The 23917-nt window shown below is 38.5% G+C and overlaps 1 protein-coding gene across 1 annotated transcript in view; it reads right to left on the bottom strand.

Moving 5' to 3' along the window:
* The window catches only part of ddr2l (discoidin domain receptor family, member 2, like), a 30102-nt gene extending 22821 nt beyond the window's left edge, over positions 1-7281 (bottom strand). Inside the window, exon 1 of the mRNA XM_027277905.1 lies at positions 6970-7281. The gene's annotated coding sequence lies outside the window, so the exon portion shown is untranslated. The remainder of the gene's footprint in view (positions 1-6969) is intronic.
* Positions 7282-23917: the final 16636 nt, after the last annotated feature.

The raw sequence follows: 23917 nt of genomic DNA, 5'->3' as shown, positions 1-23917 counted from the left end.
AACCAATATGTACCAGCACCAGCGGCGCGTTCACTGAATATATTTGAATGTGTGCAGTGCATTAGATCCACTGAAACCCATCTGGTGGGTGTGATGGGTGTCAGTGTCACCTGATGAAACAGTGATACCCATCAGTAGATGATAAAAACTTCACTTTCAGCTGCCGTCATAGACAAAACCAAGGTCGACATGAGTCCACCAGTGTGTGTGCCAACTGTGTTGAAGCATTTTGCAGTGTTTCCATAAGTGGTATGCTAAACTCATTTTCACATGTAAATTTATTTGTTTGAATCTGCTGGTTGCTTTCTGTTAGTGCAGTGTTTTCAGGAAGACCTTTCACTCCTGTAGCTGTAAAATTACACATGCACATCGGCAAAATGCCCAAAATACCTGGAGTGTAACCTTAGATCAGGTGATGGTTGCAATGTTAGAACAGGAGCAGAGCAGCAGATGGTTTAAAGAGCTGTTGGCATCTGAAGAATGTAAGAAGCGCTTGATTTAACATGTAGAGCTTTGAACTTTGAACACTGTAGACAAGGTGAGCACTATCACACACACACACACACTGAATGAATTTTTTTTGCCTAATTTTATGATTTACACAGGATGCAAAGATTGTATTCCTGCACAATTTGACCTGAATATTGAGTGTTTTTTAAACAGTATACAGTTCTGTTGAACTTCTGGAGATCGAATACATTAAGTACACTCCTCAAGTAACGTCTCACATTAAAAGTGAATAAAACTGTTTTTGATTTTAAAACTTTTGTGCCTTCATCATACTTCTGGATTTTAAATCTTTCCAGTGACTCCTCTGACGTCAAACGTGTCACTCAAGACTGTGCTGCTCAACTCCAAACTCAGGCCCCTAACACATGAACGCCTCAGTATACACACACACACACACATAACACACACACACACACACACACACACACACACACACACAGGTATGCAGGGTATCATAACTCTGTCAGCGGTGGGTGGAGAGAGCAGAGGAGCTGATATGTCTCTGGATTCTCTTTAAGGAGTTACAAATAACTAAGCAGACACAAACTGAAGCTGCACGACTCGAAACTAAAATCTGCGTGCAACAGTGAACGCCATTGGATTAAATTGATCAGTTCTGTGACTTTAAATATCTAATTTCTTACATGGGGCTCTAGATTTGTACATATCCATAAAACTTTGACATGACAGTCCAGAAGGATGGCAAGACCAGATCACTTATTACTGAATTCACCCATCCACAAATGATATCCAATAGGCGAAAGGCAGAGTACACCCATAACTTAAGATAACTTTCAGAACAGCAGAGTTTCACTCTTAACCAAATTTAATGTGATCCTGAAGCTTTACGCAACAAAACAGAAGTCAGGTCAAGTAAGAGACGACCACGTTTATGCCTACCATGCAGTTTCCAGCTCAGCTACCATACATGTCTCTCCACCCATAAAAGGCCCCACCCGGATAGTGGATTCAGAACCAGTGACCTTCTTGCTAACGAACTAGCCAAATCCACACACACTGACAAATGTGCTTTTTTGATTCTGCTTGTAGATTTCTGACAGCAACAGTTTGTCCGTTGTTTGTAGTGTGTGTTTGCGCACAGATGTGCAGCTGGGCTTCACAAAGACAATAGTAGTGATTGAGTAAGTTGTAATTACTGCATGAAAACAAGGGAATGCAAGGCAGGATTTCCCATCCAGTGCCCCATCTAAATTAGTTGATGCTAGGGTGTCCAACTCAAGGAAAAACATCATTTGACTTGGGCTTGGAGAGATAACAGAGAGACAATATTCATATGAAGGGAATTAATCACTGGACTGACTGAGGGTGATGAAATGGAGATTAAGTATCAATCAAGGGAGTTATCGTGGTTCGGTGATGTTTAACTCCTCATTACTACTAATTCAAATAAAGTTCTGCTTGATAAAATCAGATCGTGTCCACCCATATCGCCTCCCCTCAGCAGCAGCCATGTTCAGCGTTCTTCCTCTCCGTTTCATGTGCTTCGAACAGATCCTCTGTGTGGTTCTTTAATGGTTTAATGAGTCGCTGGTTGCAGCTCCGCAGATGGAAACTCAACACACACTCACTCATTTACACTCATCTGTAATCTGCTGCTTCCACTCGAACCACAGCTACTATCTACAAACACTTCTCCAGAAGCCATTTTGACTGTTTCGTGTGTTTGTCTTTAATAGTGTGGCTCAAGTGGTGTTTATATAAAAAGGTCTCGTGAGAGGTTCATAAAACAGATCAGAGTCTGATAAGAGGGTCGAAGACTTTATATGGTGACTTAATGACCTGAAGTTAAATGTGTTTATCTAAATATCTCAAAGACTTCACTGGAAGGACGTCGTGTTTTCGTGTCTTCCTGAGCGTCTGCCATGCAACATGCAAGATCAATCTTTGCCAAAAAATTCTCACTCAAGATCACTTTATTGGCTCCAGCTGGAGAGATTTAAGAAGAGATCTGGATCTAATGCCACATAGATATCAGGATGGGTCGGATTATGTTTTACTGGGAGGGAAGAGAGCTCACTCGCGTACTCCTGAGGACAGTTTGACGTCATCTTGTTAAGTTTTAGTCCTCAAAGCTGGCATCAGTGAGGGCACAGCATCCAATATCATGGCTGCGATGTGACTGGTCCTTTCTTTCTATCAACAAATTGATTGTTTAGGTTTGCATTCAGAAATTTAAAAATCAAATGTAAAAGACACAATATTATTATTGTTATGGCGTAAGTTATAAAAATCCTTTAAGGAAGTGAGTGCAATATCCTGTAAGAGCAAGCTCTGAAAAGTACTACAGCTTGGTAAATTTTGAAAACATTTGTCATTTTTTCATGTTTTTTTCCTCTCATTATAGAAAAAGCACAGTCAGTATGAGAAAAATAAACATAAGTTTTAGATTTTTAAGCTCTGAAGTGCAGCAGACCTATGTTTCCAATTACAAATAATTTTGTAGTTTTACGAGAATGAACAGAGGATTTTTCACCGTCAGGAAACAAACATGAGGACAAACCTGCTGCGGCTTACCTCAGTAAAGGTTTGATGGTCAAAGACAAACACAAAACTGTGTTTTGTTTTTTTGTTTCTCTTGGGGTTTTTTTTTGCATTAAACATCAGTCATCATGTGAATTTGTGAATAACTCTGACAGCAGCAGCAGCAGCAGTCACATGCTGGTTGCTCAAAGGATATAATCCATATACAATCCTACACATGTATTGATTATATACTGGACTGCTCTATGGATACACCCTGACACTCCAAACCTGAGTGATAAAAAGTAAAGAAAATGCTAAACTTCAACTGTCTGAATCATCCCTGTCTGGCTGAATGGCAGCAGGATGAAACAATATATCTTTCATTGTTTTGTTTTAGGTTTGTTCTGTGACTGAACAAAGCTGTCAGCTCTCACAGTCTGAGCCAAACACCCAACTGCTGCTGTTGTGAAATCACTCTGAGACTTTCTGTAGCTCCAGGCTGATCTCACAGTCTGTTTCGTGAGACAATAAATCGTTTTAACTGCTACATATCAGGAACATGAAGCTGTTAAATACACCTGCAGGAGGCTGATGCGATCAGTCGTCAATGACTTAGATTACTGGCAGTCAGAACGCAAAAAAACAAACAACAAAAAAGTATTCATTGCAAGTTCCCAGAGTGTGAAGTTAACTCTTCAAATGTCTTGTTTAGTTTACTGTGATTTAAACCCTCACATTGAAAGAGCTAGAACCAAAAAAGATTTGAGAAATGACATCAGTAATTAATCAATAATCAGACATTTTGTTAATCAGTCAGCATTATTACTGTCAGTAATATATCTAATGGGATAGTCGATCAAATCATGGGTTATACTCAAACCACATGGTCTTCATTAGTTAAAGACCATGACTAGTCAGACTAGGACTGGTTTCAAGATCCACAGAAATGAACAAAGATGTGCGAGGATTTTCATCTACTGAAACCAGATTCTGCTGTAATATGGTTAATAAAGAAGTATCTTTGTTTTTTTCCAACTTTGGTTTGTTAGCATCTTGTTCAACTATCTCTAAAACACACCATGTTGCAGTCAAACTCTGGTGTCAGCCGTTGAGTTTGCTCTTGTAAACTGAGCTGACCGAGCTCTGAGCATGAAAATAACTCAAACATGATTGCTAATACACCTCACATGAGGTCGAGAGGTCAGCGACACACTCCCACACACAGAGCTTACGATAGCACTGGAGAAGATTATAAACCAGTGAAAAATATCAGCCATAAACTAACTCCAGTTATCTGGATATCCTGCTCTCTGATTGGCTGGGAGGCGTCTGCTAAATCTGTCTTCACCTCTAACAGGCAGTAGGGAGAAAGTATTCAGATCCAAAAATCATCAATTCATCAGGATCATGTTTACCACTGTTCTACATCACCTTTTCAGGACACTAAAAGTTTAACACTAAAAAAATTCTGTCCCCATTCTTAATATACAACTTCAGTTGCTCAACAAATCGTGGCCTCCATTGTTGTATTTTTCGCTTTATAATGTGCCACACATTTTCACTAGGAGACAGGTCTGGACTGCAGGCAGTCCAGTCTAGTACCCACACTCTTTTAAAACAAAGTCATGCTGTTATAAGACATGCATAATGTGGCTTGGCATCGTCTTGCTGGAATAAGCAGGGACATCTCAGAAAAAGACGTTGTCTGGATGGCAGCATATGTTGCCCCAAAACCTGCATACATCAACGATGCATTCACAGATGAGCAAATTACCCACCGTGCCATGGGCACTAACGTGGCCCCATACCATCACTGATGCTGGCTTTTGAACTTTGCGCTGCTAACAATCTGGATGGCCTTTTTTTTTTCTCTTCAGCCCAGAGGACACTTTTCCACTTTGTGTCAGTCAATCTCAGATGAGCTCAGGCCCAGAGAAGTCTGTGGCGTTTCTGGATGTTGTTGAAATGTGGCTTTCACTTTGCATGGTAGAGTTTTAGCTTTCATTTGGTGATGCAGAGACAAACTGTATGTGGACAACGGTTGTCTCCCTTTATAGTCATGTTGGTTTTTAATGCAGTGCTGCCTGAGGGATCAAAGGTCAGGGGCATTCGATGTTAGTTTTAGGCCTTGTCCCTTACATTTGGAATTAATGAATCTTTTAATATTATGGACTGTAGATGGTGAAATACAATTTTTTTTTGTTTTGTTGCAATTTTATAATAATAAACATCCCTCTCAAACTGTTTTTTTACAAGTATTGAGAAAGAGAAAAGAAAAACATCAACTTGGATACTAGATCACCGATTGTTCCTTTAAAGGCGGCACAGCAGGATTTCTGCACTGAAGGGGCTGCTCCAGCTGAGCAACACTGAATCTTATTTATCATTAACAGACATTTGGAGTCAGAAAGTGACATCGTAACCTTGTGCTGCTAAAGGTGGCTATAATTTCACACCCAATTATCAAAATGAAATACTTTCATCACTTTCATCTTTAGCGCAGACACATCAAGTCATCTGCTGACAGTTTATTACACACTGACTGTCAATTTGTCAGATGTTTTGTTGAATTTATAGCCTAAATAAATAACAAAACTTTGTCTTATGCCTCCAGTACACATGTATTACTGATTTACTAAAGTAGAGTAGGTCTTTGTTGCTACAATATTTGTAATTTCTACTGTCAGTATTCATTGTTTTAATGATGATTATAAGATTTTTCTATATTTACCTGTACAGTGCCATGATACCTATCTATAATAATACAAACATTTATTATTATATAATATAATAAAGACACAGCATAGAAGGTTATCTCCTTGATTTGCACTTTTAATGTACCAAATATTACCAGGCACCATGACTGTACGATGTATATTTAAAACATATTCAAGGTTACAGAGTATGGTGTTAGTTCTATCTATGGTTCATTATGAATGTGTGTGTTTTAGGGCTGCAACTAAAGATTATTTTTTATTATTTATTAATTTACTTAAATCTATTAATCTAATGTCTTGTTCTGTCCAACCAACAGTCCAAAAATGATACTTGATACTTCATTTACTACAAGAAGAGAAACTATTCAGCATTTTTCATGATTGAAATGATTAAAATAGTTGCAGATAGATTGACTAATTAATTAATCGTCTTATCATTGCATGTGTTCAAAGGATGTTTTATATTTACTCCATGAGTTTATTTACATCTCCCATAATATTATAAAGTAATATACTCATATTTATATATCATATATACAACATTGTTCAGCTGTTGAGTTTCACATTAATGTTAATATTCAGTATTTCTGTGGCCCTTTGTAGTGAGTATTAGTATTGACTTCTGTTATGGTCCCACAATAATCTTCCTATAACAACATACATTAATATTCCTGTAATACATTTAGAATATTCTTACAGTAACTCACAGTACATCTATAGTTCTCTATAGTGACTTTATGATAGACATATTGTGTTATATGGGATTTATCGACTAATTTGGTTGCTACCAATACTGGTGTTTATCATTGGCAATTAAATATGATAAATAATGGTTAGAGTTTTTATATTATGTCTTTTTAGGGTAAGATACAGTCAGTTTATCCTCTAATATCCACTATACTATTATTGTAATTTTCCTATACATACAAGATTTCTCTAAATCAGATTTGATGTTTTTCTGCAGGTTATCTCTGAGATTTGAAAAAGTCTGTGTGGTATTTTAAGAACTGACAGAGTTGTTTGTTTAATCTGTGTTTTATTACTGGATCATTTCTCCTGCAGATAACAAAGATCTGAGATATCATATCTAGGCCTCAGTCTACAGCAGCAGCAGCAGCAGCAGCAGCAGCAGGAGGACTGATCTCAGGTCTGCTGTCATGCAGTCAAAGTTTCCAGACAGTCTGAACTCGCCGACCGGCTTCACTTTCCTGTTTCCCTCACTTATATAACAAAGAGAAATAAACTGTCAGCTGTTTACCTGTCCGTGGTTTCCCTCCGGATCCACAACAGCAGTGAGCTTCTCTCCGGTTTGATCCGTTTTTTTCTCGGAGTCCAGTCCGGCAGGTCGTGAGTTTGTTGTCGGAGACAGACGGAGGAGCTCACAGGATCATGGTGGAGAAAACTAACGGTGACTTGCTCTCCTTGATGGTTCACTGTCTGCCTTGTTTCTCTTATTTTATACCTTCTATTCTAGTTTTCCTTCAACAATGTGTTGGAAGATGAAGATCTGCAAACTCCAGAGAGAGGAACAAACAAAAAAAAAAGTTGCTGTGTATTTACATCACATCCCGTTTCCGAAGAGGAGGAGGAGGAGGAGAAGGAGGAGGAGGAGGAAGGCAACATGAGCCCCCCGAGTGTCTGACATCCGAGAACTTTAAGGAAATCCGCAGAAGAGCCCTACGAAGGGAACTGCGGAGAATAGTTTAACTCAGCTCACACAGCTTCATAGTAACCTGACTAACTAAGCACACTGAGTCAAGTACTTTGCTTCTGGGGTACTTGAACCTAACTATTTCCATTTTATGCTACTTTATACTTATACTTCATTTCAGAGGAAGATGCTCAGATTTCAATTATTTAGACAAAATCTAATCAACAAATGAATCCTGATTATAGATAGTATTAGACGAAGTTAGCCAACAGAAACATAAAGTCCTTAAAATCAGCCCCACATTTACCAACTGCAACATTAAAGTTTTATTTTTAAGAAGTAAAAAGTATAATTACCTTTAGGTATCCCTGTAAACATGCCAAAGGATTCATGACTTCCCTCTTAACTTATTTTATAATAACTTTAAGTAGTTTAATTCCCTGATGGTTTAAGGAATAATAATGTTGGGATTATAGTTTATGTTAGACATATGAAATATGTATGTATTATATTTAAATATCTATTTTATTCTGCATGGATTAAAGCATTTTGATGTGCAAAATAACATGACAGTGATGTCTAAATTTAAAGGGAGGCTCAACCAATGTACCATCATTGTCCTCCATGACTTCTGTGATGTTGATATGTGATGATGTTCTGGTCACATGACCTTTATAACTGACCACAGTCACTGAGACAACTCTAACCTGACAGTTTAGAGACAGAGTGTGTATGCATGTTTCTGACAGCAGGGGGAGGCAGAGCTTTAAAGTACAACATTTCAAATCTGTCTTTCTTCTGTCGCTGAACAAGTAAAGTGATGAAGGTGAAGTTCTCTCAGTGGCAGATCAAGTATTCAGATGCTGAATTCAAAACATTATTCAAGTCAAAATACATAAGTATTATCAGAAACTTACTACTTACTACTACTTACAGTATGAAAAGTAAAAGTATTCATGGTGCAGCATGGATGGACCCTGCCAGTGTTACTATATACACACACTAAATGGTATGACTACCTGGTTTTTGCTGCCAACACAGCCCGTACCCAATCGATGCATGGACTCCACTAGGCCTCTGAAGGTGTGTTGTGGTATCTGGCACCAAGAAGATAGCAGCAGATCCTATAAGTTTTATAAGTTGCAACTTGGCGCCTCAATGGATTGGACTTGTTTGTCCAACACATCCCACATAGGCTCGAATGGATTGAAATCTGGGAAATCAAGAAAGAAAAGAAAACATCATTCTTCAGACCAGGCCACTTACTTCCATTGCTCCGTGGTCCAGTTCTGATGCTCACATGCCCATTGTTGGCACGTTCGGCAGTAAAGAGAGGTCTGCATGACTGGTCTGCAGCTACACTAGCACTTTGAGATTTGATTCAAATGTAAAGTGCATTATAAATTAAACTTATTATTATTATTATTACATAGCCCCATATGCAACCAACTGCGATGCATGGTGTGTTTTGATACTTTTCTATCAGAACTAGCATTAAGTTTTTTGAGCAGTTTAAACTACAGTAACTCATCTGTTAGATCAGACCACACAGACATGTGCTTCAGTGAGCCTTAGCCACCCAGGTCCCAGTAAAATGCATCCTCTCAATAGCAAATGTTTGTGGTGGAGTTATTTTTCGATTTTTAGTACTGATGCTTCAGCGTGTAAGCAGAATTTTACTGTTATAGCTTTACTGTATAACTGTCATGACTTTTATCCTTAAAGAATGTTTTTTTTCTGCCTTTTGTCATGATTCAATCTCATTTTGTCAACCTCTGTCCATCTCTCCGTCCTTCCTTGTTCCTTCCCAAGCACAAGATGATGAAAAAAAACCCTGGCTGTTATATTTTCTATTTTTCTTCCTCTCTGCTCTCATTTTCTTTTTCCACCGACAGATTAAATCATCCAACAGGGGATGTTGTTTCCCTTTTTTCTTCTCCTTCAAACCCCAGGTCCCATCCCACACATGACATCACTTCCTCCATGCAGTGTTAACAGGGTCCCCTTCACCATGTGTATGTGTGTATCTTTGATGACGCAAGAGCCGTCCCTACTGTGTATATGAAAATAAAGCACGCAATTAAAGGGGATCCGCCAAACAAACACACACACACACACACACACGGTTTCAAAAACAGAACTACGTCACAACATAAAACAGCCTTTTCAGTCATGTGTGATATGATCATTTCCAACTAAAACAAAACTTATCTGACTTAGTTTCTCAACACACAACTCCCTGGTGTCACCTATGAGTAACAATTCAGTTCACAGTTCAATCTGAATATTCAGGACACACACTATAGACTGTAAAGTCATACATTTACGTGGTATAAATATCCAAATCGAACAACTTTCAGTAATGACGCAGTATCAAAATGAGGAAAAAGAAAAACAGTTATATATGAGTACTTTAGCATGTTAGCATTGTAAAATGTATTATTTAGCACTAAACACATGGCATACCTGATGGGAACGTCATTAGTTTTGTAGGTATTTGGTCATTAACCAAATTATTTTACAAATTAAAATTTTAGCCTAATGGCGGCACTATATAAAAAGTCAGAGGATCATCAAGGTTATTACAATTCATCCAGAGAGGTACATGAATGTATGAACCACATTTCATGATAATCCATCCAACAGGTGTCAAGATACATAAAATCACAAATGTCAACCTCATGGTGGTAATGGAAAAATACAAAATAGTTGTTGAGATATTTTAGTCATTTTTCTTTTGTTTTCGCAATTTAATAAAACTTTTTTTTCTGGCCCTCAAAAATTTCTCCCCGCATCATGAAATGTGGTAGTCATATAAAGGAAGTAGCGTCACTGCTGAATGTGGTGTCATGGTAAAAAACCCAACATTACTCACAGTCCATCCTGCTGATGTGTAGAGGGACATTATCTGACCTCTTGAGAGACCTTTAGGTCTCAACTGTACCATTATTGCAATGGGTCCATATGATCAAAGTCTAATCTGCTTGTTCTTATATAGAATGAGGGAAATATCAAAACCCAAGACGCCATTGAAAGAAAAAAGAAAGGGGCACCTGGTCGCTCAGATGGAATATTATATTAATAAGTATGTTTTCATCTGGAAAAAAGAATCACTGTGTTTCACACCTTCTTGTTGACATCATGCATTAATCGAACCCTGGGTCAACTGCTTGGGAAGCAGCTATGCTCACCACTATACCACTAATGCCACATCCTGTTAGTCCATTGGTTGTGATCTGCAGCCTCACCACTAGATTTCACTAAATCCTACACACATACATAGTTGATTTTTCAGTCTCATTCCAACAGTTTGGGATGCCAAAGGGGCCCTGAACATGACCTGTTGTGTTGTGAAGCTATCTCTGAGCCCATTAAATTATTAGTATTATCATTTTAGTCACATTGGATGGTCCAGTGTGACTAAAATGGATGGTTCAAGCCGTTCTAATCAATGTTTCAAACCACGGAAAACAACAAAATCTGAGCAAGTAAACAAAGTCTGGTGGGCTAAACGCTCCGCTTCCGAAACTAGTGGGGTTGCAGGGTTAACCACCCGCCAATCCGTCCAGTAAGCCAAGTTTAACCTGTAAAAGTCTTCTGATTGATGATGTTTTGTTGCCGCAGAGCATATACATTCATAATAGGTGGGAAATATCTGTCATCTGTTGTGTTTTAAGGTGTTGAGCCTAAAGAAAAATGTTCAAAAGAGTGACAACAACAGCAACATAAAACAGAGACACAAGTCCACTGGAGTCCAGGAGAAGAGAGCAATCTTCCTGCACGTGGCCCAGGTTCATCTCACTATCCAAACATGCATGAAAACTTGCCCAAATGTGGCGGTGAGAGGAGCTCCATACGCTGCAGACTGTAAACATCGGCCTCATCACTCTTTAATTTCATCACCAGTTTACTCCTCATGCACTTACCAGAACTGTAAAAGCTCTGCTAATGGTCTTGCATCAGTCACTCTCTCCTCCTCTACAACTGGGGAAATTCTTTTTTTACTGCATTTTCAGGCTTGATGCGTTTGGCCCTTCTTGGCTCTTCTATTGTATCATGTGTTCAGCACTTTGATGTTGCGGTTTGTCAAGCTGGAGCTGATTGCTACTTTACATACTGCTGGGTGTAACTTGTATTTGAAATAATACTTAGTTGTTATAATTTAATTATAATTAGTGAAAATAAACGTTCATACCTATTAGAAAATCCCCGCTATATTTAAAATATTTTCGTTACTTCACTTCGCATCAGGCAGCCCTTTCTGAGGAGAAACTGAAGACTTTATCTACACGCCCTCCAAAAGCACCTGATGAGACTCCTTTGACAAAAACTGCCAAATTACCAGAATATCTCAGTGAATTGAGGATTTATATTGACCAAACCAGAATTGGTGATTGTCGGAATAGTGGAAAAATAAACATGATGATTTTTGGTGAGTTTAATTTTGTTTCTTTGTTTTCTCATGTGATTTGATGAGAATTCAGAAGACTTCCCAGGTTAACCCCCAGTCTTAATTAACTAAATGGTTGCTTATTATAAGTTTAGTATTTAGTTTTATTAATTATTAAGACATGTCGAAAACAAGGACTAAACTTTAAACTAAAGGAATATCTGACCCTCATCCTATCTTTAATACTGGGGTACTTGCAGCAGTACACAAGTTGAAGAAGGTGCAGTGTCAGTTTGATCGATTGACGTGTACAAACCCCACCACTAACTTCAGTCCAAACACGTTAAGCTGTTTAGTTCCTCAAAAGGTTCTTGGTCCTCTGGGTGTTGGTTTTAGTTTATAAGTCAGTCAGTTTGTTTAAGTCAGAAAAAATCAGCTCACTTCCTCCTCTGTCAGGTTGAAATCAGCTGGTGATACGTCATGTTGTGTTTGGAATAAAACCCTGCAGACTCTCAGACTGGTGAAGCAGCACATTATTTAACAGATGGATGTATTCCAGCATGGCTGAAGTCGACCCAGTTCATGTCCCCATTTCTGTTCTTCACACAAAGACACTATTTATTTAGGACAGGAACCAATGTTCTTTCTAAATAAATTTTAAAAGAAACCCAAAAGAACATCTTGTGCATCTCCTTAAGTACGACTGCCAGTTGATTTACTTGTGCATAGAAAGGAAACAGTATAGGAAAACTTTCTAATAGAAACTATTCACATTCTGCGAATTATCCTCAGTAACCCCAGACACACTGATGAATTCAGGACTCAGCTCTGTTTTTCCCAGACTCATTGAAAATCATGCATCATAATCCACATTTGCTCCAAAAAACCCACGTTTCTACAACGTCTGTGTTAAAAATAGCTCTTTAGTCATCGTCCAGATAAAAATCATTTATCAACATGCGGAAGTTGGACGCAAAACAAGCGTTTATCTCAGTAATATCAGGAGCGATAGTCGTCACAGTTTGATGTTGAGGTTTTTCCTCTGGATTAACCCACAGGACCGCTACATGTGGTTATCACCATTAACACAAGCACCTAATGATTCATTCAAATAAACCAGATTAGAGTGGGGGCAGAGTAAAGGGCAGAGGGATATTTATCTGGAAACATTCCAGCTGGCTGCTGTCACACAGATTCATTCAGTTTGAGTGAATCAGCTGAAAAAAAACACATGTACAACATGAAAGATAGACTAACAAATATTATTTTGGACGTCCAGGGTTAAAGGTTTAAAGCATTAATAGTAACAGCGTTACCTTGTAATCGGAGGGCCATTGGTTTGAGTCCCGGTTCCCTGAATGGGTGGAATATTTAATAAATGTGTGAATGTGACACATTCTTGATTTACGTCCAGTATTGATCTTCAGTGCATTACGGGAAATAGAGAAGTATTTTTGAGGAATCTTGTTTTAGTTTTGTTTTGAATCTGTTAACCGTAATGTTTCTCTGAACAGGGATGACGAGCTAAACCTCAGATCTGTCTCACCTTGTGTTCATTCCTACCCTAGTTTCACATTCCAGTACTTTACTGGTACTAAATGACTGATGTCTTGAGGCTGGCTACAAGTCAATCTCCATAAATCTCCATTTTAACATAGTGATTTTAAAATGCAGAAAGAAACATGTTCACAGCTTGGTACTCTAACGCTAAACGCTCATTTTCCCCGTTCAACTGTACTGAACTAAATTTCTACATAACTCACCTGTTCAAATTACATTAAGGCTTAAAGTTTTGCATAATTAACAGCCTGGCCACTTTGATTGACAGGCGTGTGTTGTTACAGATGGCTTGTTTGAGCACCCAGGCGTCATTCAGCCCATTCTGAGCTTCAAAGCAGCTCTACAGTAACCTGTGGGTGACGTCATGCATACCACGTTCATTCTCTATAATCAATAGTCAATGCATTAAACAGATAAAACGAGGCAATTAAAAAAGAGGAACCAATTTTATTTTAAACTTCATTAACCTTATGTCTTCCTGTAGTTGGCCACCCACTCACACTCTCTCTCACTGTGGGCTGATGTGTGACATCACTTCTTTGCTGAGCATGTCTCAAACCTTATCTGACTCTCAGCCAACATTCCTGCCGTTCCTTCCAAGGCTTGTCTCCTCTGAGCATTAAGAGGAAGAAGCGATTTAAACACAGGTAGTTTCCCAGGGAGTGAAATCCTCATAGTGTTTACAGCAAGTCATCTTTACTGATGACTCAATCGGGAACTGAAGAAATAATTTAACTAAAGACAATTTAACTGGCACGTTTAGCATTGAAAGTAACAACAGATCTCATGCTTGTAATAGTTACAGAATAATAAATGAATAAATAAATAATATATACCTAATCATATTTCTAGTATTACAACATTAACTACTACTACTATAACTAGGCTATAAAAATAGTATTCATCATCATTATCTTCATGAGTTTAAGAGGAAATATTACAGTAGCTAACACCTTGAAAAGGAGGAAGAAAAGGAGTACAAAGAAACATCAAGCTTAAAGACAATTGTCAGAGTGTGTGTTCAATACCTGCCTTGGTTTGATTTTGTTCTGGCTCTAAAACACAACAACGTGCAGTCAATGGGAGAAAATGTAAAGATTTTAACTTAAAACCAGCTAAAGATGTTAAGTTAAAAAAAACTTCACAAAAAAAAAAAGTTTCACAATTATCTTTATTTCAGAACATCAGAGATGGGAAGATCATCTTTTATAACATCTCACCAAACAGTTCTTCTGAAGTTATTCCCAACATAAAAGAGACAAGAGTGACGCAACGTTGAGATTAATGAAAGATCCTGGTTCGTTTTAATAGGGGAGTTAATAGTTACTTGATATCTTCACTTCAGAAATGTTTCACCAAAACAATCTTTCACTAATCGTAACCAAAGTGCTTTTATTAAATAACCTTTACCACAGTTAAGACGTAAACCCCAAACTGGTGCCATACTGCTCTGATTAATGTAATGCTACATTCAACTGAATGAGTGCGGCCTATGACATGTTCCAAGCAGAAATCAAATTTGTCACCACAGTACACATTAATACACATTGTACAATCACAATGACTTACTGGACATAATTTTGTCCTGAGTGTGGAAAAAAGGTCATGAGCTAAATAAATTCAAAGTATTAATCATAATACCATCTCGTGATTTAAAATGTTGTATGGAGTGACTATCCTTGTGATATAAAAAGTAGCTGTGATGTCCCTTCTCATAGACCCTCCCTTTGCGTGATCATTTGCAATCAGGGCTAAAAAGAAACAACATTTTTTAAGTTTGACATGTGTTTTAGATTTTGTGATCAAAGGTGACTACAGTTTTAAAAGAAAAAGCCACATCCCAATTTAGGCCTTTCAACTGGGATTTAAGCTGCTGTAATCCCATGAAAGAGCCAGGTGATGCATTCAGATGTTGCAACGACTGACATCATGCTGCACCTTCCTTTGTTATCTTAGAAATGCTGCTCTCATGATGGCATAGTGTTCTAGTACCTATGCTTCCGCTGGTATGTGTGACATTCAACAGTCATGTTGGAGGTATGGCGATGGCATTTCTGTATGAATGAGACTGAGAGGTAATGTGTTACATTGATTGTTGAAAGACTGGGAGGTGTGGGAAAGAGTTCCGATTAGTAACAGCACAAGACTGACTACACAGGATCTGAATGATCTGTGTGATTTCTCACCTGAAAGCAGCTCCACCCGGCCGGGCCTCTGGGTGTTTCCCACCACACAAATACTTCAAATGCTTGACAATCTTTTCTAATCCTGGATTTATGTGAATCAAAATGAGTCCAGGAGATTTTCATGTTTCTCAGTGGTCAAAAGAATAAGTGTTGCTTAAAAATAAAATGCATAATATCAGCACACATGAATGTTCTCACAAGAATGTAACATACATGTAATACAAAGCAGCAAATTTAGATTTTACTCTGCATTGCACCGAGAGTCATAGTTTCATAGCTGACTGTGCCAGTATGCCAGATGGTTTGCCCACCATGCTTAATTACCTTACTTAAATTATCTAATTTTTCCTTCTAACATGCTTCTAACAAGAGTAAGTAGGCTATATCGTAGAATAATTTCCATTTAGTCTGCAAAGGGTGTTTTATTTAGAAAATTGACAATTTTTTTTGTTGTTTCTGTCTGACTCCTGGCCAGCTCAAACTGTCCGCAGCTTGCAGAGACGTGCTACAGAGCTTCTAGTGGGGCCCGAAATATTGTCTAGAACAGCCCTGACCACCTCTGCTATTTAAAGCATGATTTTTAAAACGTGACTTCATCACTCACTTTCACTTTAGCCGTGAAGTATGCCTGTAATGCTGCTCCACACAGTATCATGATAACATGATAATTGGAGAAAAGCCTTTGGAGTTAGCATTTTGGGAAAACTGCATCACTGAATAGTTCACCCAAACAAGACTATCTGTTAACTTAATATTCAACAAAATGGGACGTTCATAAACAACACATGTCACTCAGCACACATGCACCTATTCCAGCAGCATACCAGGAAAACATTAAGTTGTTGAAAACAATGGGAATGCTTTTGTTTTTCTTATGATAGCAGTTAACAGAGACCACTATCAGCTCAGTCCACAGCCGAGGAAATTCACAGTAGTCAGCCCAAAATGTTTCCTGCCCACGCAAATATCCTAATTACAACTTTGCCACTCAATGGCAGAGTCAGATAGATTTTTCTGTTTTACTTACAGAAAGACTGACATTTTCCACGAGCATGGCATAAAGGCTTTGTTTGACTCTAAAATAATTTGTGGAGCCAGAAAACTGAATAATTTCCCTGAGATTATTAACAAACGTTAAATAAATGTTTAAATTGAATTTAAAAAAAAAAAAGATCAATCACTATCAACTTTATTGTACCAATTTTATCTGTTCATTTATTTCTAATTACTTTGCCACTTCTCAGTCCTTGTTTTGCATATTGTCCCCATGTTCAGGTTGTATTCTTTCTCTTTTTTCTCTTCTGTTTGTTAATTGTGTCAAATAAATAATACAATTGTATGGGACAAAACACTCCATCACCAGCTGGATGAATGCATCACTTTAAGGCAAATTGTGATTCAGTTCTGGTGTTGTAAAAACATTGGAAGTACAATATGAGTACAAGTACGGTCATGTATCCTGTGTCTTTACTTAAGAAATTGAATGTTGTTGTTTTTTTTCAGGTTCAGGAATCACTGACAGCTCATGTTTCTTAGAAATCCTGCATTGGTAATTTTCTACATCTTATCTGATGTCAGTCAGGGAATCTCCCGTGAAATACCTTCCTCTTTCTTCCCTCCTTTCCTTTGTTGTGTCACCCCCTCCTGCTCCTTATTTTCTCTCAGATTTCAGTTCCGGCCCTCCAGCTTCCGTCTTGTCCTCTCCTCTGCGGTTTGAACAGGCGAGATCTGGTTTTTTTTTCTGACACAGATGACTCAACATGTTGCTATGTTGTCTAGATAAGGAAGGGGAGCGATGGAGGGAGTGTGAAGAGAGGAAAGTCCTCTCTTTGTCCTCTGTAGCCCTGATTATTTCCCCAGCTTTTTAGCTGAAAGAACCTCCAGGAGGCTTCATCCTTCGTAAAGTAGCAAGGACAGTGTTGTCCATGGACATATGTATATATGGACAGCAGGAGATTTGTGTTATTTAAGCGTCCACCTGCTGTGGATAATAAGTTTCACTAAGAATACATGGTGAAGATATATGTCTGATTGCTCCTCATTTGTCCTGACTTTACCTCTAAGTTTAATACAGAAGCTGTAGGAAACAGAACAGGCCATAACCTGCACTCAAACCACACAAGCATCAATCAAACTATTTTAAACATCTCAATTCTATATCAAGTGAGTGTTTTTACTGGGATAATATTGATGAAGTGTGTTTGGAGGATGTGTTTGTTGTGTATATAGAGTCAGCACGCAATCGGTGAGTTTCCACTGAGGTTTCTGCACATTTGTGTGTGTGCGTTAAGTGTGTATGTGTGGGTGGGGATGACCACAACTTCCTATTGGCAGCTGGTTAGTGAAGTCACCAATGTCTTGCTTTTCTGTTGCACTTACAAACTTTTAGAGTTTTCCTTCAATACAAAAGCATTTAAAGTGAGTTCACCTGTCGCTGATTTAGGTTTACACTGTTCATTTATTACAAGTGTGCTGTTGAGTGTGTGTGTTTGTGTTTATGTGTGCTGAGGCATAAATGCTGGGATGTTGACGGGCTGAGCGTGTTATCATACGGTGGTTGAATCCTAACAGATACAGCCTGTTAATCACACAGTCCACAGTCTATGGAACAACATGAAGAACCACAAAAACAATAATAACAGGTCACAATGACAAAAGCACTGAGCTGAAAACAACAACAGGACACTCTGTAGATTCATAAATAATATGCACGATCCTTCCAGATTATCTCAAACAGCTGCTTGTTCTAACGTTTAACGGACCATAGCAGCAGTTATGTAAGTTCTTGCCCATTTTTTCCTCATGGTTTGCATCACATGTGATCATTTTGCAAACAATGCTGAAGAGTTTTGATCTAGATATACTATTTACTTCCTCCTCACCTGCTGCAGTTCTTTAATTCAACAGAGAAACAGACATTTATTCAGACCATTTATGTTTGAAAGTCATTATGAAAAAGTAAGGTCGTATGCTTCATGCCTACAGTAAATAACAGAACCTGATATAAGGCATCGTGTTATCAGTGCGGTTGGCGGTTTAGATATGAACTTTCGTGTAAATAATAGTTTGGGGAGTAAACTGTGTGAGGCTGACCTTGGTTGAACGTATCCACAATCCATTGGGTGTCGTTCAACACAAACAAGGCTCTAGAGGCCAAAACCGTTTTCAGCATGTTGCTGAAATGTCTTTAATGTTTTGCTGGTAGTAAACATAAAGCAACACACAGAGCTAAAAACAAGCTCAAAGCAATCAGTGTTGAACTTGTTACTCAAAAAATCTAATTTATTACTAAATTCAAAATTATTACTCGTTTCAAAATATCATTACTTTTCTTATCACTCAGTACTTCGTTAAGAACCATGGTGAGGGAAGTTTTATTACTAATTTGCTACTCGTTACTAGTGAAAGTAATATTATTACTGTAATATTAATACTAGTGGTGTGTCACGCCAATACTGAGAGGAGCTAAGACATTTTTATACTGTAGGCTCACAAGTTGGATATGACAAGTGTTTTTGTTATTTCCCCTGACAACCAGGAACAAACTCTGGAGCATTAAATTACAGTAGTTACAACATGAAGACAGTGTGACAGTGTGTCTCCAATGGAGAGATGAGTGGAAAGCAATCTATATAAACAAGAATACAGAATGTTTTGGGGATGAGTTAACTAAATGATGATATAGAAGAAGGACAAATAAATTAATTATTTTTTAATTGCAAAAAATGCGACAACTGAGGGAAAAATCGTGTTGTTGTCAAAAATGGCAACAAATGTTGATTAGTATTATTATCACCGCCTTCAGGTGTCACCTGAGTTAACCCAGTTCTAAATAAAAGTAATAAAATAAAAGTAAAATAAGACATTTGTTAAATTGAAACAAACTTTGGTTTCTGGTTTCTGGTTTCTGGTTTCTTATGAGGGATAACAAGGTGATTTTAAGTAGCTTTCCACTGCAGTTGTTGCTGGCTGAGGCAGGTCCAGACTAGAATGATCCTGTCTGCAGTGTTATGTAACATCTTAATACAGAGCTCATGGTGGGTTGGAGAGTCAAATTAATAACTGCTCAACTGGTGGTTTGCATTAGGAGCCTTACCCATAAGGACAGCACACCCTCTGGAGAAGGCTTACTCTTCTGTTTGGCTGAAAAACTAAAAATGTGGTCTCAGTAGAATCTGGTTTTGGTTTTCCTTTGCGGAAAAATCTCTCAGGTTTAACTTCCAGGAAAAATCTCTCCGACTTCAGTGTCTCACAGCACTGAAAAGTACACATACAAGCAAAGATCAACACATTAACTTTTAACTAGAGGTTACAACTACAACATTGACATAACAACACCAAAAGAGTGGCAATATTCACTTGAGTATAGAGCTTTAAATAAACTGCTGTTGAGAGCCAGTTTAGTTTGGACTGTTCAAGGCTCACATTCCTCAGACGTATTGTAAATTATTGAGTTTACCATCCACATTCTCAACTTTGACAGCGACAATAACCTGTTATGCAAATCCGAGCTATAAAAAGAAGCTGTACTTTTCATGTCTTGCCTTTCATTTTTCAGTTGAACTGAAAGCTCTGAATATGTTCAAGCTCTCAAACACCAAACTGACAGATGGCCCTCTTTTAGCATCTTTGGTTTTGGCATCTGAATCTCACGTATACCCCAAATCTCACCTAAAGAATCATAGTTTTGGGTATTGTTTGTCATTTCCTAATGAACAATACAATATTTTGCTGACTCATCATCCAATGAAACACTTCTCGCACTTTCTCACGGTCGGAGTGGAGTGATTCCTGTTTGATACAGTAATGAGGCCTATGGCCAGGTCTCACTGATTACTGAGTAATTACTGATTACTGATTATTATTCACTCATTATGGTGAAACTGGATCATATGATACACACTGTCCTCTAGGTGTTTACCCTGAACTCTATGTTATTTATTGAGTTTTATAATGGACAGACAGCACTAGCCAAATGACTTGTATAGCCACTAATTATCTGCTGCTAACTGTATCTTCTGTAACAGACGAGGTTTGAGCACAGTTTTCAAGACCAACATGGAATAACGTTACACTACCAAGGTGATTGACAGACTTTTCCCAATAGAAAGATTATCATTAAGTCTGTCAGCTGTGTTTATAATGGAAATGACTCCACCCTGAGATGCCAAAGGTGCCAAACTTGACAGAAAAACCACCTCAGTTTTGACATTTTATTACTTTACTGGCTCATTATTGGACCCACGTGTGAAAATATACGAAAACGGTTCAACACATATCTGAAAATATCAGGCTTAAAGTGTCTATTTCTGTCCTTTAGTAAGCTGTGTCACATATAAGGAGGATGAATCATATTTGCAACATAGCAGAGATGCAGAATTTAGTTTCTCAGTGTCCCCCCATCCCATACCTGATGTGTTATGTGTCCTATGTGTCCTATGGCAACCTCCAGCATCAACATAAACACCTGTTACCCTAGAAGCCCTGTGGTGATGGCAGAAGCAGCATGACCTCACCGCAATACAACACCTCTGCCTATGACATAATGCATCAATGAGCAGTGATTAATGTCTGTGAGCGATATGCATGTGTGTTATGCAAAATTTACAGCATATTAATCATTAGAATAACAATCTGAATAGTGTTTTCACACACTGACTATATTAGTCAGCACAGGATGGGGCTGAGGTGGAACTTGAAGGTGCAGCAGTTAGAGACGGGCTTCTGACGCAGCACTTATTTTACGGCTCAGACAATAAAAAATTAAAGTGAGTCTGCAGAGATTTTTCTGAAAGTCTGCAGAAATTACTCCAGACTGAAATCCCAAATATCCTTCAAAATCTACAGTGGTAACTTTAATGCAGTAGTAGCAGCATCACTTTCACGTTCATTAATCTGTTGCTATAAGAGCCTCCACAGGCTCATTATTTCTTTGCAATTAACACAATTTCCCTTCGGGGATTAATAAACTACATCTGATCTTATCTTATCTTATTAAAAAGATTTTGTCTTTCCTCAGTTACAAACCACCTCTAGAAAATATGCACCCTGCAGTGTGAGAATGTAGTAATGTCTCTTATATTTGCAAAGATTAATATTCCCAAAAGAAATTAAGGGAATTTAGAAAATGATTGTCTTAGGTAAATATGATCATTTAAAGTGTTGTACGATTTTGTAACATCAAGATTTGTAGGTATGATATTCTGAGAATGGAGTTGTATGAAGCTTGTAAATGATGGAGTTGTCTTGATTATGACAAAAACATTTAATAAACACTATGTTCATATAATATTTAGAGTAATTCATGAAAATATTAAGAAAACAGTCAAAAACATGCATTTAAATGAATAGGCAGGGAACAGTAACTACTTTTAGACATATTTTATTAAAACAGTTAATCAATAAATAGCAAATAATAGAATAAATAACTAAATAAGACAATTACACAACAAACAAGGTCAGTTTCAGCTTGTGGCCTAAAGTAGTGACAGTTTTCCAATGCATAAATATACTTGTAAAACATCCAGTTTGCCCGCAAGACTTAGTGCAGTTAGAATCTATGTGTAAATTACACAAAGTTAAGTTCAAGTTTTCTTGAGTTCAAGTTTCAGTTTTTTAAGTGTTCACAGTTCTTTTCTTTCTTTCTTTCTTTCTTTCTTTCTTTCTTTCTTTCTTTCTTTCTTTTCTTCAAGTGTCCCATTCCAGACTGTGTCCTCCTCCACTCTCAGGGGGACTGCTGGCAGGGAGAAGCCGACACATAAAGCTTCCTCCCGGTGCGCCGCGCAGGACGCGCCTCCGTTCACCAGAGCTATCCAGTTCGGCTTATTTTCGATCACAGAAGCCCCGAATGTTCGGGTGGTTTACAGGTACAACAGTCCCGCGAGACTTAATTGTCGCTGCCCAATCTGTGGTAGACCAACAGAGCCACCATACTCTTCCCGGCGCTCTGCTCGAACGACCGGCTGGTATCTGTCTCCTCGACGGGCTTGGAGCAGGTGGTGTCCGGGATGATCTGTTGGCTGGATGAGCTCTTGTCCTCACAACTGATCGGTGATGGTGACAGGAGGTCGGAACTGGCGCTGAGCTGGAGCTGGAGTGCCTGTTCCTCCGCTGACTGGAAGGTGAAACCTTGGTAGTCACTGTCTGCGCTCCCCAGCGGTGTCTCGGCGCACGGATCCTCGGAGTAGATCTGCCACAGCACCACAAGGCACAGGATGACAAGCCAACGCTTGGCCTGGCTCTTCTCCGGTGGTGGAAGATGCATGCGGACTTTTGCAGGGTACATAACGCGGGTGCAGCGCTTCTTCGGCCGGAATGGCACGACGGAGGGCACGGCGGTGGCCTGAGTCGGTACTCGCTCGAAGGTGAAGACTTCAGGCTCCGTGCTGCGGGTTGTCATCCTGGAATAGGCGAAGCTCTCCCGCTTAAGAGTCAGAGTTGTGCTATTTGACCGTGAGTACATTTTCTGAGTTTTGTGTCGCTTTCTCTCGAGTGTAACTCTCTCGGAGCTTTCAGAAAGTCAGATATACTTCACACAGCGGAGAACATAACATTTATACCTCTGGAGCTCAGGTTGTACTTTTTAGAAACGCCCCATATACAGCAGGCCACTCCCTGGCCACCAACGGATATTGCTCAAGTAGGAAAATAACCGAATATTGCATATTTTATGTTTGTGGTTTCTGCTCTCAGTCAGGAGCTCCAGTGAACTGCGTGAAGCTGACTCATCGGGTCTGGGGTAAACAATAAACTACATAATATAAAAGAACTTAATTTATATGTGGTCATATATCAGTGAGAAGCTCATCCTTAATGTAGTGCACATTATGAAAATCTGTGATTTGATTATGAAAATATGATAAATATGATAATAGACTTTTTATTGTCACAAGGTTGTGACAATATCACCTTCACATGATTTTCACCAGTGCATGTCACTGACAGGACCTATGAAGGTTTCAGTTGTCTGTAAACACTATTAAGGGCACAATATGTGCTCAATAACACATAAGAGATATTCTGGAAACTTTTTCAAATCATCCACAGTGTTTTTTTTTCTTTCTTTCCATAGGATCATACTTAAGATTGAAGAAGTGAAACCTGAAGAGGAAGAATAAATGACTGAATAACTGTTTGACCTCCTGGGGGATGTTAAATGTGTCATGTATGATGATGAATGCGTAATACTGACAAGTATATATCTGCGTAACTTCCTTCCTGAAGTTTTCATGCCAGAGTGAAAAGAGCCTGGTTTGATTAAAAATTCACATTTAGGTTCTTTCTATGTAAATAAATGACACCTTTTTTTTTAACATTGTATGGTTCAAGTTCAGTCAAATAGAGCCACAAACTCCTTCCCAGCATTGTGGGGATGCCCTGTGCCAAGCTTCAAAATGAATTTGTGGTTAACAAAATCAAG

Source organism: Larimichthys crocea, chromosome III, assembly GCF_000972845.2.
Source record: "Larimichthys crocea isolate SSNF chromosome III, L_crocea_2.0, whole genome shotgun sequence".
NCBI classification, from domain to species: domain Eukaryota; kingdom Metazoa; phylum Chordata; class Actinopteri; family Sciaenidae; genus Larimichthys; species Larimichthys crocea.
Note: the sequence above shows the minus strand (reverse complement) of the source record. Positions and strands in the feature narration are given on the sequence as shown.